The following is a 14,147-nucleotide window of genomic DNA, read 5'->3' on the forward strand; positions in this document are numbered from 1 at the left end:
GATATCCGTTCTGAGGCGGATTCAGACGCAGCTGACCACTCCTATTTACCCCCCAAGGTGTTTGCTCTAACTTGGTCGCCATAGATGGATTCAGAGACAGATGACCAGTCCTATTCCCCCATCAAGGTGTATGCTCTAACTTGGCACGGTTATACTGCTCATATCATGCATATGGTGTCTTGCATTGCATAGTTCAGACATCATATACACAATATTCAACACCATGTTCTTAGTTCAGACATCATATATGCGAATGCCCTCCGCTTAACATATAAATCACATATGTGAATTAAATCATGCGATCCTGGTTACTTAGATATCATGTATGTGAATTATGTCATGCGATCCTGTTTAGTTAGTCATCATATCTTTGCATTATGTTATGCTATCCAATCCAGTTTAGATAGACATCATATATGTGAAATTATGTCATGCTATCCATTTTAGTTAAACAATATACATGTCAATTATTTAATGCCCTATTTTTTCCACACTATCTATTGCATCTGTCTCTCATACAATGTATGTACATTCAACTATGTTTCCTGTTTATCAGCCATTTGAATTGGAGCGGGTGATGGTAGTATCTAGCGAAGTAAAAACACGGTCTTCAAATAAAACAGTGCTACCTCTTGGTGGAGCTACCACCCCGGTTGTACATGCACAAGAACCAGCCCTACCACACATAACCCAGACTCTCGCAGATTTTACCCCTACTGGGATGGACAGAGAACCAGCTTCACCCAATCTAACCCCAACCCCAGCAGATAGTAACCCAATTCCTGTTGACACAGCACCATCTCCACCACAGAGCTCCCAAACAAGAGTAGTTAGTAAGGCGGCTCCAGTGCCCAAAGCGCCAGTACTACCACGGCAAACCCCACCTCCACCAATTAGTACACCTATTCCTGTGGAGGAAGCACAACCAGCCATTGATAGTTTAGCATCTATCGCATTTGATGTTGTTAAATCCTATGTGCGTATCTTCCCATCATGGAAATATTATACTGAAGATGAAGGAAAATGCCAATTGTAGGTGTTTGTCCAGGAGTTATGTGTAAGTAATGTTATTCATGGAAATTACTTTGCTTTGTCCCATACATTCTACCTCCATGATGGTTATAATACATCAAATTTTCCCATTTTTCTCTATAGAGAAGGACCTATTTGGAAACTCGGGATGAGGTAACCTATGCTAATATTTCTGCTATCTTCAAGAATGCTTGGTGGTAGTATCAGAATTACCTGAAGAAAACGTACTTCACTGGCAAAGAAATTCATCAAATTCCCTTACGTTCTCCTGAGACACATTTCGTGGACGATGACTGGGAACGCCTTGTTCTTTACTGGTCCCGAACCAAGAATGTGGTAAGGTCTATGAGCTCATTTTATTTTAAGTACTATATGCTTGTGTCTTACTGTACTCTATTCATGTAGAACAAGTGCTTAAACCTGAAGAACAACTGTTCTCATTTAAGATTCCATTGCTATCGTGCATACTGCTTTGCTCTTGTATCACTGTATTTACTCATACAAACTAATTTTAAATTGAACTATCCAATGTAAACTCCAATGGCACAACAGGTATGTTTACACATGTTTCTTTAACAGGTTTGCTCTTATAACTAGCTCTGTTGATTTCAATTTCAATTGTGTATACAGTTGACTTCTCATATCATGCACATTACTAGCATCATAACAGGGTCAATAGTGTTGTTGTACATGTAGACCCGTGGTACCCATCTGAAATCTTGTTGTGCCCTTTAGTTTCCCACGCTTTGTATTCTTTCAGTGCTACTTTCTCTTGAACTGATATGATTTGAACCGTGTCTCTATTTTGTTTTGGCAAGACAATGCAGTGACCATAGGACATAGTTATATGTTTGTTTGATGCTTTTATAATGTACTACTTGGCAATAGAAGACTTGGTAGTTTAATCTTGTCCACCTTACTAATGAACTGGTTCACCGAAATGAGTTTCATATACTAGTACATGCTAAACCTGTTATGTGTCTGCTTGTTTCTTCTTTTAGAATGCTGACAGAATATTGGGGAAGAGTGCCTTATTAAGCAATGATAAAGGAAGTAATGCAGATAAGGTTCAGGATCGTGAGACATCCTTGTTGGTCTCCAACAAAGCTGATAAAACAGCTAAGGAAAACTATCTTGAAGACAGTGAGGCAACCCCAAAGTACTGTCTTGGTTTACTGTTCGAGTTACTGGCCACTACCGCTTGCACAAGCTATTCAAACTCATTGTCTAAATCAGTTCGGTTTCTTGAGTCTCAACTACAAGCTGAAAGACATCGATCAGCTGTGCTGCGACAAGAAGCGGAAGGACTACGAAAGTCCCTGGAGCATTCAGATGCATACTTTCTAGTGCAACAACAAGCGTTGGAGAATTTTAGCGCCAAACAGGACAAAGCTAATAAGCTTGCTAAGCTTATTGCCAGCATGGTGGATACCCAGGATAACGTTTCTTGAGCTCTTCTGAAGTTGTTTCAGTTATGGACTTGTTTTTCTTCCGCGTTTATTTGCATTGGTGGCCAATTTTGACGGCCAATGTATGTAATATGTTGCTTTGTTCCCTATATTTGCACTGGTGGCGAACTTTGATGCCCAGTGGATGTAATATGTGAAATAGCTGTAATAAGCTAGTGTTAGTTTCTTGCTTATTTATTTCCTTATTGTCTTGTTTAGTTGTTTGATTGTAGTCATTGCAGTTCTTTTTCCGCGTTTTTCTAGTGGCCACAATAACCTATTTTTGGTAATTAGGTCACAATAGAAGAAGAAGAAGAAGAAGAAGAAGAAGAAGAAGAAGAAGAAGAAGAAGACGCAGAGGGAGAGGGAGAGGGAGAGGGAGAGGAAGAGGGAGAGGGAGAGGAAGAGGGAGAGGAAGCAGAAGCAGAAGCAGACGCAGAGGGAGAGGGAGAGGGAGAGGGAGAGGAAGAGGGAGAGGAAGCAGAAGCAGAAGCAGACGCAGAGGGAGAGGGAGAGGAAGAGGAAGAGGGAGAGGAAGAGGGAGAGGAAGAGGGAGAGGAAGAGGGAGAAGAAGAAGCTGCACCAGCAGCGGGGCATTATGGATGGATGAACTATTTCCTCTCTTGTAAAAAAATATTCCCTCTCTGTGTATATTGATATAGATGGACTATTTTGATGGTGTGCATGTCTTTGGAACAAGTAGTAGCGTCGATCCGCTTGACTATAAGGAACTATTTCTCCGCCTAGCTTTCTCTACTACTCCTTCCGGTGATCGGTATGCAATCCATGTGTCCGTAGACATGACAGCTTGTCCATGGAAGTTCAACTACAGCGACCATCACATTTCATCCACTGCCACTCGCGATTCCCATGACACCGCTCCAACCCACGACACCACGTCCCCCGACGTGTGCCTCACCCCTCTCGGCCGCACCGCCCCTCTGCCTTTGTGTGCATGACTGAAATGCGGCGAGCATCAAGTTTCTACCACAGCCACACGCGATTCCCACGGCGCCACTCGAACCCATGACACCACACGTCCCCCGACCTGCGGCTCACCCCTCTTGGCCCCACTGTCCCTCTGCCTTCGGGAGCATTACATGTGGACCAGCCACCTATCAGGTCCACATGTTATTGACTCAAAGGCATGTGTCGTAAGGCACTGAAACTCAGACCCGAGGGCCTCGAGAGGTAAATGTAACTCCTGCGCGGTGCTACCGCTGCACGAACTTGTGGCAACCTCGAGATTTATTTCTTTACTATACACGCACGCAACGATTTAATGGACATTGTAATCTGAACATGTGATGGGGAGCTCTAAATTTGAATTTGAAACTTATAAAACAAAAAAATCAAAACAAATAAACTAGAAGAGAGGGAGATACCGTAGGATGTGTCCCATATGAAACAAGTCCCCTGGTTTGTCACCGCAAAGATACGGTTAGAAAGGACCACAGCGTCTTTGTACTCGTACGGCAACAAATCGGCCGCAGACAACATCGTCCACCTTTGACCGCCATGTGCAAGGTTCATGCTATCTTCTTCAATCTCACCGTGGTTCCATCGTACCAATTCAGGCGGTGGCCCGTTGCATGGCTGATCCCAATGTTGCACAAAGGTTCTACGGGAATGGTGTCACCGTTGTAAATGTTGTGGAAATTGATGTTGGTACCCTCCCGCACATATGCAAGCCAATCTCCACTCGCATCGAGCATAACCTGTGAAACAGTGGGCAGGGGGAGAATTAGGAAATGGACACAGAAGTAACCTTTAGAATGCATTTACTATGTGATCAAACTCATCTTACCTGCTCATCGGACAAAATCTGAGTGCCCCTCAATGACGGCATCTCAAGGGGCGTCAACTTGCAACTACGGCAACGCCGCGCTGGAGAGACCCCCAAGGAAACATCCTCATGCATCGCACGGAACATCAAGATGCATTTGTATGAGTAGTTTATCTTGTGAGAGAAAAGGATAAATGAGGGAAGGCCTTATTTGCAAATGTAGAGAGGGGTGTAGGTTTCTTTTTGCAAAATTGCCACAGTTTTCTTCCTATCCATCAGATATAAATCGGACGGCCTATATTGCAGGGTGGCAGGCACACCATCATCACCAACTCTGTTTTTTATAAGAGTAGAGTCTAGAAAGATGCCCGTGCATTGCACGGAACATCAAGATTTTGTGGGAGAAAAAGATGAATGAGGGAAGGCCTTATCTGCAAATGTGGAGAGGAGTGCGGGTAAATTGTCATAGTTTCCTTCCTACCCGTTAGATATAGATCGGACGGCCTATATTGCAGGATGGAAGTGTTGGGGAACGTAGTAATTTCAAAATTTTCCTACGCACACACAAGATCATGGTGATGCATAGCAACGAGAGGGGAGAGTGTGTCCACGTACCCTCGTAGACCGAAAGCGGAAACGTTAGCACAACGCGGTTGATGTAGTCGTACGTCTTCACGATCCGACCGATCAAGTACCGAACGTACGGCACCTCCGAGTTCAGCACACGTTCAGCTCGATGACGTCCCTCGAACTTCGATCCAGCCGAGCTTTGAGGGAGAGTTCCGTCAGCATGACGGCGTGGTGACGATGATGATGTTCAACCGACGCAGGGCTTCGCCTAAGCACCGCTACGATATTATCGAGGTGGATTATGGTGGAGGGGGGCACCGCACACGGCTAAGAGATCAAGAGATCAATTGTTGTGTCTAGAGGTGCCCCCTGCCCCCGTATATAAAGGAGCAAGGGGGAGAAGGCGGCCGGCCAGGAGGAGGCGCGCCAGGGAGGAGTCCTACTCCCACCGGGAGTAGGACTCCCTCCTTTCCTAGTTGGAGTAGGAGAAGGGGGAAGGAGGAGGGAGAGAGGAAGCAAAGGGGGGCGCCGCCCCCCCCCCCTCCTTGTCCAATTCAGACTAGAGGGGGAGGGGGCGCGCGGCCTGCCCTGGCCGCCCCTCCTCTTCGCCACTAAGGCCCATTAAACCCCCGGGGGGTTCCGGTAACCCCCTATACTCCGGTAAAATCCCGATTTCACCCGGAACACTTCTGATATCCAAATATAGGCTTCCAATATATCAATCTTTATGTCTCGACCATTTCGAGACTCCTCGTCATGTCCGTGATCACATCCGGGACTCCGAACTATCTTCGGTACATCAAAACACATAAACTCATAATATAACCGTCATCGAACTTTAAGCGCGCGGACCCTACGGGTTCGAGAACTATGTAGACATGACCGAGACACGTGTCCGGTCTAACCAATAGCGGAACCTGGATGCTCATATTGGCTCCTACATATTCTACAAAGATCTTTATCGATCAAACCACATAACAACATACGTTGTTCCCTTTGTCATCGGTATGTTACTTGCCCGAGATTCGATCGTCGGTATCTTAATACCTAGTTCAATCTCGTTACCGGCAAGTCTCTTTACTCGTTCCGTAATACATCATCCCGCAACTAACTCATTAGTTGCAATGCTTGCAAGGCTTATAGTGATGTGCATTACCGAGTGGGCCCAGAGATACCTCTCCGACAATCGGAGTGACAAATCCTAATCTCGAAATACGCCAACCCAACAAGTACCTTCGGAGACACCTGTAGAGCACCTTTATAATCACCCAGTTACGTTGTGACGTTTGGTAGCACACAAAGTGTTCCTCCGGTAAACGGGAGTTGCATAATCTCATAGTCATAGGAACATGTATAGGTCATGAAGAAAGCAATAGCAGAATACTAAACGATCGAGTGCAAAGCTAACGGAATGGGTCAAGTCAATCACATCATTCTCCTAATGATGTGATCCCGTTAATCAAATGACAACTTATGTCAATGGCTAGGAAACATAACCATCTTCGATCAACGAGCTAGTCAACTAGAGGCATACTAGTGACACTCTGTTTGTCTATGTATTCACACAAGTATTATGTTTCCAGTTAATACAATTCTAGCATGAATAATAAACATTTATCATGATATAAGGAAATAAATAATAACTTTATTATTGCCTCTAGGGCATATTTCCTTCAATCTCCCACTTGTACTAGAGTCAATAATCTACATTACACAGTAATGATTCTAACACCCATGGAGCCTTGGTGCTGATCATGTTTTGCTTGTGGAAGAGGCTTAGTCAACGGGTCTGCAACATTCAGATCCGTATGTATCTTGCAAATTTCTATGTCTCCCACCTGGACTTGATCCCGGATGGAGTTGAAGCATCTCTTGATGTGCTTGGTTCTCTTGTGAAATCTGGATTCCTTTGCCAAGGCAATTGCACCAGTATTGTCACAAAAATATTTTCATTGGACCCGATGCACTAGGTATGACACCTAGATCGGATATGAACTCCTTCATCCAGACTCCTTCATTTGCTGCTTCCGAAGCAGCTATGTACTCCGCTTCACACGTAGATCCCGCCACAACGCTTTGTTTAGAACTGCACCAACTTACAGCTCCACCGTTCAATGTAAATACGTATCCGGTTTGCGATTTAGAATCGTCCGGATCAGTGTCAAAGCTTGCATCGACGTAACCATTTACGACTAGCTCTTTGTCACCTCCATAAATGAGAAACATATCCTTAGTCCTTTTCAGGTATTTCAGGATGTTCTTGACCGCTGTCCAGTGATCCACTCCTGGATTACTTTGGTACCTCCCTGCTAAACTTATAGCAAGGCACACATCAGGTCTGGTACACAGCATTGCATACATGATAGAGCCTATGGCTGAAGCATAGGGAACATCTTTCATCTTCTCTCTATTTTGTGTAGTGGTCGGGCATTGAGTCTTACTCAACTTCACACCTTGTAACACAGGAAAAACCCCTTTCTTTGCTTGATCCATTTTGAACTTCTTCAAAACTTTGTCAAGGTATGTGCTTTGTGAAAGTCCAATTAAGCATCTTGATCTATCTCTACAGATCTTGATGCCCAATATATAAGCAGCTTCACCGAGGTCCTTCATTGTAAAAATCTTATTCAAGTATCCCTTTATGCTATCCAGAAATTCTATATCATTTCCAATCAGCAATATGTCATCCACATATAATATCAGAAATGCTTCAGAGCTCCCACTCACTTTCTTGTAAATACAGGCTTCTCCAAAAGTCTGTATAAAACCATATGCTTTGATCACACCATCAAAGCATTTTTTCCAACTCCGAGAGGCTTGCACCAGTCCATAAATGGATCGCTGCAGCTTGCACACTTTGTTAGCTCCCTTTGGATCGACAAAACCTTCCGGTTGCATCATATAAACCTCTTCTTCCAGAAATCCATTCAGGAATGCAGTTTTTACATCCATTTGCCAAATTTCATAATCATAAAATGCGGCAATTGCTAACATGATTCGGACAGACTTAAACATCGCTACGGGTGAGAAAGTCTCATCGTAGTCAATCCCTTGAACTTGTCGAAAACCTTTTGCAACAAGTCAAGCTTTATAGACAGTAACATTACCGTCAGCGTCAGTCTTCTTCTTGAAGATCCATTTATTCTCAATGGCTTGCCAATCAACGGGCAAGTCAACCAAAGTCCACACTTTGTTCTCATACATGGATCCCATCTCGGATTTCATGGCCTCAAGCCATTTTGCGGAATCTGGGCTCACCATCGCTTCTTCATAGTTCGTAGGTTCGTCATGGTCTAGTAACATAACTTCCAGAACAGGATTACCATACCACTCTGGTGCGGATCTTACTCTGGGTGACCTACGAGGTTCAGTAACAACTTGATCTGAAGTTTCATGATCATCATCATTAACTTCCTCACTAATTGGTGCAGGTGTCACAGGAACCGGTTTCTGTGATGAACTACTTTCCAATAAGGGATCAGGTATAGTTACCTCATCAAGTTCTACTTTCCTCCCACACACTTATTTCGAGAGAAACTCCTTCTCTAGAAAGGATCCAAATTTAGCAACAGAAGTCTTGCCTTCAGATCTGTGATAGAAGGTGTACCCAACAGCTTCCTTTGGGTATCCTATAAAGACACATTTCTCCGATTTGGGTTCGAGCTTATCAGGTTGAAGCTTTTTCACATAAGCATCGCAGCCCCAAACTTTAAGAAACGACAACTTTGGTTTCTTGCCAAACCACAGTTCATAAGGCGTCGTCTCAACGGATTTTGATGGTGCCCTATTTAACGTGAATGCAGCCGTTTCTAAAGCATAACCCCAAAAAGATAGCGGTAAATCAGTAAGAGACATCATAGATCGCACCATATCTAGTAAAGTACGATTACGACGTTCGGACACACCATTACGTTGTGGTGTTCCGGGTGGCATGAGTTGCGAAACTATTCCGCATTGTTTCAAATGAAGACCAAACTCGTAACTCAAATATTCTCCTCCACGATCAGATCGTAGAAACTTTATTTTCTTGTTACGATGATTTTCCACTTCACTCTGAAATTATTTGAACTTTTCAAATGTTTCAGACTTATGTTTCATTAAGTAGATATACCCATATCTGCTTAAATCATCTGTGAAGGTGAGAAAATAACGATACCTGCTGCGAGCCTCAACATTCATCGGACCACATACATCTGTATGTATGATTTCCAGCAAATCTGTTGCTCACTCCATAGTTCCAGAGAACGGTGTTTTAGTCATCTTGCCCATGAGGCACGGTTCGCAAGCATCAATTGATTCATAATCAAGTGATTCCAAAAGCCCATTAGCATGGAGTTTCTTCATGCGCTTTACACCAATATGACCTAAACGGCAGTGCCACAAATAAGTTGCACTATCATTATCAACTCTACATCTTTTGGCTTCAATATTATGAATATGTGTGTCACAACTATCGAGATTCAACAAAAATAGACCACTCTTCAAGGGTGCATGACCATAAAAGATATTAATTGAACTTAAATTTATCATGAACTTAGTACCTGATAGTATCTTGCTTGTCTATGTTGATTGTAGATAGATGGCCCGTGCTGTTGTTCCGTTGAATTTTAATGCGTTCCTTGAGAAAGCAAAGTTGAAAGATGATGGTAGCAATTACACGGACTGGGTCCGTAACTTGAGGATTATCCTCATTGCTGCACAGAGGAATTACATCCTAGAAGCACCGCTGGGTGCCAGTCCTGCTGCTGATGCAACTGACGATGTTAAGAACGTCTGGCAGAGCAAAGCTGATGACAACTCGATAGTTCAATGTGCCATGCTTTACGGCTTAGAACCGGGACTTCAACGACGTTTTGAACGTCATGGAGCATATGAGATGTTCCAGGAGTTGAAGTTAATATTTCAAGAAAATGCCCGGATTAAGAGATATGAAGTCTCCAATAAGTTCTACAGCTGCAAGATGGAGGAGAATAGTTCTGTCAGTGAGCATATACTCAAAATGTCTGGGTATAATAATCACTTGATTCAACTGGGAGTTAATCTTCCGGATGATAGCGTCATTGACAGAATTCTCCAATCACTGCCACCAAGCTACAAGAGCTTCGTGATGAACTATAACATGCAAGGGATGGATAAGACGATTCCGGAGCTCTTCGCAATGCTAAAAGCTGCGGAGGTAGAAATAAAAAAGGAGCATCAAGTGTTGATGGTCAATAAGACCACCAGTTTCAAGAAAAAGGGCAAAGGGAAGAAGAAGGGGAACTTCAAGAAGAACAGCAAGCAAGTTGTTGTTCAGGAGAAGAAACCCAAGTCTGGACCTAAGCCTAAGACTGAGTGCTTCTACTGCAAGCAGACTGGTCACTGGAAGCGGAACTGCCCCAAGTATTTGGCGGATAAGAAGGATGGCAAGGTGAACAAAGGTATATGTGATATACTGGTTCTGTTGCTAATATTTGCAACTCGAAACAGAGGCTACGGATTAAGCGAAGATTGGCTAAGGACGAGGTGACGATGCGCATGGGAAATGGTTCCAAAGTCGATGTGATCGCGGTCGGCACGCTACCTCTACATCTACCTTCGAGATTAGTTTTAGACCTAAATAATTGTTATTTGGTGCCAGCGTTAAGCATGAACATTATACCTGGATCTTGTTTGATGCGAGACGGTTATTCATTTAAATCAGAGAATAATGGTTGTTCTATTTATATGAGTAATATCTTTTATCGTCATGCACCCTTGAAGAGTGGTCTATTTTTGTTGAATCTCGATAGTAGTGATACACATATTCATAATATTGAAGCCAAAAGATGCAGAGTTGATAATGATAGTGCAACTTATTTGTGGCACTGCCGTTTAGGGCATATCGGTGTAAAGCGCATGAAGAAACTCCATACTGATGGACTTTTGGAACCACTTGATTATGAATCACTTGGTACTTGCGAACCGTGCCTCGTGAGCAAGATGACTAAAACGCCGTCCTCCGGAACTATGGAGAGAGCAACAGATTTGTTGGAAATCATACATACAGATGTATGTGGTGCGATGAATGTTGAGGCTCGTGGCGGATATCGTTATTTTCTCACCTTCACAGATGATTTAAGCAGATATGGGTATATCTACTTAATGAAATATAAGTCTGAAACATTTGAAAAGTTCAAAGAATTTCAGAGTGAAGTTGAAAATCATCATAACAAGAAAATAAAGTTTCTACGATCTGATCGTGGAGGAGAATATTTGAGTTATGAGTTTGGTCTTCATTTGCAATAATGCGTAATAGTTTTGCAGCTCACACCACTTAGAACACCACAGCGTAATGGTGTGTCCGAATGTCGTAATCGTACTCTACTAGATATGGTGCGATCTATGGTGTCTCTTACTGATTTACCGCTATCGTTTTGGGGTTATGCTTTAGAGACGGCCGCATTCACGTTAAATAGGGCACCATCAAAATCCGTTGAGACGACGGCTTATGAACTGTGGTTTGGCAAGAAACCAAAGTTGTCGTTTCTTAAAGTTTGGGGCTGCGATGCTTATGTGAAAAAGCTTCAACCTGATATGCTCGAACCCAAATCGGAGAAATGTGTCTTCATAGGATACCCAAAGGAGACTGTTGGGTACACCTTCTATCACAGATCCGAAGGCAAGACTTTTGTTGCTAAATTCGGAATCTTTCTGGAGAAGGAGTTTCTCTCGAAAGAAGTGAGTGGGAGGAAAGTAGAACTTGATGAGGTAATTGTACCTGCTCCCTTATTGGAAAGTAGTTCATCGCAAAAACTGGTTTCTGCGACGCCTACACCAATTAGTGAGGAAGTTAATGATGATGATCATGGAACTTCAGATCAAGTTGTTACTAAACCTCGTAGGTCAACCAGAGTAAGATCCGCACCAGAGTGGTACGGTAATCCTGTTCTGGAGGTTATGCTACTAGACCATGATGAACCTACGAACTATGAAGAAGTGATGGCGAGCCCAGATTCCGCGAAATGGCTTGAGGCCATGAAATCTGAGATGGGATCCATGTATGAGAACAAAGTGTGGACTTTGGTTGACTTGTCCGATGATCGGCAAGCAATTGAGAATAAATGGATCTTCAAGAAGAAGACTGACGCTGATGGTAGTGTTACTGTCTATAAAGCTTGACTTGTTGCAAAAGGTTTTCGACAAGTTCAAGGGATTGACTACGATGAGACCTTCTCACCCGTAGCGATGCTTAAGTCTGTCCGAATCATGTTAAAAATTGCCGCATTTTATGATTATTAAATTAGGCAAATGGATGTCAAAACTGCATTCCTGAATGGTTTTCTGGAAGAAGAGTTGTATATGATGCAACCGGAAGGTTTTGTCGATCCAAAGGGACCTAACAAAGTGTGCAAGCTCCAGCGATCTATTTATGGACTGGTGCAAGCCTCTCGGAGTTGGAATAAACTCTTTGATAGTGTGATCAAAGCATTTGGTTTTGTACAAGACTTTTGGAGAAGCCTATATTTACAAGAAAGTGAGTGGGAGCTCTGTAGCATTTCTAATATTATATGTGGATGACATATTGCTGATTGGAAATGATATAGAATTTCTGAATAGCATAAAGGGATACTTGAATAAGAGTTTTTCAATGGAAGACCTCGGTGAAGCTGCGTATATATTGGGCATCAAGATCTATAGGATAGATCAAGACGCTTAATTGGACTTTCACAAAGCACATACCTTGACAAAGTATTGAAGAAGTTCAAAATGGATCAAGCAAAGAAAGGGTTCTTGCCTGTCTTACAAGGTGTGAAGTTGAGTAAGACTCAATGCCCGGCCACTACACAAAATAGAGAGAAGATGAAAGATGTTCCCTATGCTTCAGCCATAGGCTCTATCATGTATGAAATGATGTGTACCAGACCTGATGTGTTCCTTGCTATAAGTTTAGCAGGGAGGTACTAAAGTAATCCAGGAGTGGATCACTGGACAGCGGTCAAGAACATCCTGAAATACCTGAAAAGGACTAAGGATATGTTTCTCGTTTATGGAGGTGACAAAGAGCTCATCGTAAATGGTTACGTTGATGCAAGCTTTGACACTGATCCGGACGATTCTAAATCGCAAACCGGATACGTGTTTACATTGAACGGTGGAGATGTCAGTTGGTGCAGTTCTAAACAAAGCATCGTGGTGGGATCTACATGTGAAGCGGAGTACATAGCTGCTTTGGAAGCAGCAAATGAAGGAGTCTGGATGAAGGAGTTCATATCCGATCTAGGTGTCATACCTAGTGCATCGGGTCCAATGAAAATCTTTTGTGACAATACTGGTGCAATTGCCTTGCCGAAGGAATCCAGATTTCACAAGAGAACCAAGCACATCAAGAGATGCTTCAATTCCATCCGGGAATTAGTCCAGGTGGGAGACCTAGAAATTTGCAAGATACATACGGATTTGAATGTTGCAGACCCGTTGACTAAGCCTCTTCCATGAGCAAAACATGATCAGCACCAAGGCCCCATGGGTGTTATAATCATTACTGTGTAATCTAGATTATTGACTCTAGTGCAAGTGGGAGACTGAAGGAAATATGCCCTAGAGGCAATAATAAAGTTAATATTTATTTCCTTATATCATGATAAATGTTTATTATTCATCCTAGAATGGTATTCACAGGAAACATAATACTTGTGTGAATACATAGACAAACAGAGTGTCACTAGTATGCCTCTACTTGACTAGCTCGTTGATCAAAGATGGTTATGTTTCCTAGCCATAGACATGAGTTGTCATTTGATTAGCGGGATCACATCATTAGGAGAATGATGCGATTGACTTGACCCATTCCATTAGCTTAGCACTCGATCGTTTAGTATGTTGCTATTGCTTTCTTCATGACTTATACATGTTCCTATGACTATGAGATTATGCAACTCCCGTCTACCGGAGGAACACTTTGTGTGCTACCAAACGTCACAACGTAACTGGGTGATTATAAAGGTGCTCTACAGGTGTCTCCGAAGGTACTTGTTGGGTTGGCGTATTTTGAGATTAGGATTTGTCACTCCGATTGTCGGAGAGGTATCTCTGGGCCCTCTCAGTAATGTACATCACTTAAGCCTTGTAAGCATTGCAACTAATGAGTTAGTTGTGGGATGATGTATTACGGAACGAGTAAAGAGACTTGCCGGTAACGAGATTGAACTAGGTATTGAGATACCGACGATCGAATCTCGGGCAAGTAACATACCGATGACAAAGGGAACAACGTATGTTGTTATGCGGTCTGACCGATAAAGATCTTCGTAGAATATGTGGGAGCCAATATGAGAATCCAGGTTCCGCTA

Source organism: Triticum aestivum, chromosome 4D, assembly GCF_018294505.1.
Source record: "Triticum aestivum cultivar Chinese Spring chromosome 4D, IWGSC CS RefSeq v2.1, whole genome shotgun sequence".
Classification (NCBI taxonomy): domain Eukaryota; kingdom Viridiplantae; phylum Streptophyta; class Magnoliopsida; order Poales; family Poaceae; genus Triticum; species Triticum aestivum.